The sequence below is a fragment of the Oncorhynchus tshawytscha genome, linkage group LG08 (genome assembly GCF_018296145.1).
Source record: "Oncorhynchus tshawytscha isolate Ot180627B linkage group LG08, Otsh_v2.0, whole genome shotgun sequence".
Taxonomy (NCBI): Eukaryota; Metazoa; Chordata; class Actinopteri; order Salmoniformes; family Salmonidae; genus Oncorhynchus; species Oncorhynchus tshawytscha.
In genome coordinates, this window is record NC_056436.1 from 75,838,955 (window position 1) to 75,841,791 (window position 2,837).

Below are 2,837 nucleotides of genomic sequence, written 5' to 3' on the forward strand. Positions count from 1 at the left end.
GTTGTCTAAAGCTTTTAGTCTGGATGTTAAGTTAGGATTGAGTCCACAGTCTGCCTGGTTTATACTGTGTGTTGTTAATTGCTACTAATACGAAGTGTCAGATGTGTGTACTAAGAAGTGTGTCAATGTATTAGGCCTATTGGGAGATTAGTCCTGGACTCAGACACTTATCCTGTCGTCTGATTGGACTAAGACCCTCTCAGCTGGCCAGTCAGAGCACCTGCTGTGATGTCATCTGAACTGCAGGGATCCCCAGAGATCTGGAGTAGAGCGAGAGAAAGAGAGAGAGCAAGAGAGGGGTGGGGGGGAGAAGGGAATGGAGAATGACAGAATGAAATAGAGACGAGAAAGAGAAAAAAGAGTGCCAGACAGACAGAAGGAGAGAGTGTCAGACAGAGAGAAATAGAATGAGAGAGTGGCAGACAGACAGAAATAGAAAGAGAGAGTGGCAGCCAGTCAGAAAGAGAGAATGGCAGACAGACAGAAAAAGAAAGAGAGAATGGCAGACAGAAAGAGACAGAGAGAATGGCAGACAGACAAAGAAAAAGAGAGAATGGCAGACAGACAGAAAGAGAAAGAAAGAATGGCAGACAGACAGAAAGAGAAAGAGAGAATGGCAGACAGACAGAAAGAGAAAGAGAGAGTGGCAGACAGACAGAGGATAAATAGATTTCATATTCTGTCCAATTTGCACCATTTAAAGGCAACTAGTCCAACAGTATATTTGGACCAGACATGTCTTTCTTCCTCTCCTCCCATGTCTTCCCTCCCTAGACTCGCCTCTTCCCCTCGTCCTCCTGAAAGTTATTACTGAGAAGTTATGCAGTAAAGCAACAGCCAGATGGACATCATGGCACTATGCTGTTAGGTATTGGCAGGATGTTATACTGTTATACTGTTTATATCTGTCTGTCTGCTATTTTGTCCTCTCATGATTCATCATTGTCCTAAAAGAAGAGGTTCCTCTGTTTGTGAGTGTGTGTGTCTGCGCGTCTGTGTGTGTGTCTGTGTGTGTGAGTGAGTGAATGAGTGAGTGTGTGATTGTTTACCACCCTTCAGGGAGAGTAATGAAGGAGAAAAAGAGCTAGAATAGTGTAAACACAGCAGAGCCAATGAGATGACAGAGAACATGACACAACCAATCACTAACAAGACTCTGGAGAAGACATGACATCTATTTCACCTGTACAAGATGTCGGTATCACAATACTGATGAGGCGGAAGGGAAACTCTCACACACTCTCACACTCTCACACACACAGGGTGTTTTTCAATACGGATTCCTCCGTGCTCTGAGCACACAAATTAGAGTGAGGAAGGGTCAGTGCCTGGAACCAATCAAACTTTGCTAAACGGAGGACGGAGGGCACTTCTCGGATGCGTACTTAGTTTGTACACATTTTGAAGCATCCATTGAAGTAAGCTTCAGCTGACATTTTTCACAGCGAAATATGATGCAACCATGTAAAACAATTGTGGACAAATAAACTCCTACTTTGGAAGTAAAAGCTGCCCATTTACAATACATGTCATATGTTGACTGAATACATTATCTTGACACATGCTGTGGTCATTTAACTGGCTGAGATGCACTGTAGTATGTGTTGATCACATGTTAATCGAAGCCCATGTTGAGTCAAAGCTACTGTTGATATTTACCCACCGAATGAGTCAATTAAAAAAGTACAAGTAGAAAGAAGGCCAGGGGAAGCAGCATCTAGAATATCATAATTACAGAGTTGTAGACACTGTGGAAGGGTTGTTTGTCTGTCTAGGGTTCCACAATCCGACTGACTTGCTAGGGTCATCGCAGAGCCAAAGAGACACTTGTGTTTATGGAAGGGATGTGGTCGCATAAAGGACCTTTGTGTGTGTGTGTGTGTGTGTGTGTGTGTGTGTGTGTGTGTGTGTGTGTGTGTGTGTGTGTGTGTGTGTGTGTGTGTGTGTGTGTGTGTGCTAACTGCAGCGGTACAGTGATCAATCTAGTTTTAATCTGACTCTGTGTGCGTTAGTGTACCCAGAAAAATAATGCCTGTAATTTCCCCTCTCTTCTCCCTGCTCTAGCACACACACACACACACACACACACACACACACACACACACACACACACACACACACACACACTCACACACATACACACACACAGACACACAGACACACACACACACACTGAACAAAAGTATAAACGCAACATGTGTTGGTCCCATGTGTCATGAGCTGAAATTAAAGGTCCCAGACATTTTCCATTAGCAGAAAAAGCATATTTCTCTCAAATATTGTGTGCTCATTTGTTTACATCCCTGTTAGTGAGCATTTCTCCTTTGCCAAGATAATCCATCCACCTGACAGGTGTGGCATATCAAGAAGCTGATTAAATAACATGATAATTACAAAGGTGAACCTTGTGTTGGGGACAATAAAAGGCCACTCTAAAATGTGCAGTTCTGTCACACGACACAATGCCACAGATGTCTCAAGTTTTGAGGGAGCATGTCATTGGCATGCTGACTGCAGGAATGTCCACCAGAGCTGTTGCCAGAAAAGTGAATGTTAATTTCTCTCCCATAAGCCGCCTCCTTCGTTTTAGAGAATTTGTCTGTACATCCAACCAGCCTCACAACCACAGACCACTTGTATGGGGACGTGTCGGCGAGTGGTGTGCTGATGTCAACGTTGTGAACAGAGTGGCCCATGGTGGCGGTGGGGTTATGGTATGGGCAGACATAAGCTATGGACAATGAACATAATTGCATTATGGTAATTTGATTGCACAGAGATACCGTAACAGAGATTCTGAGGCCCATTGTCGTGCCATTCATTCGCCGCCATTAACT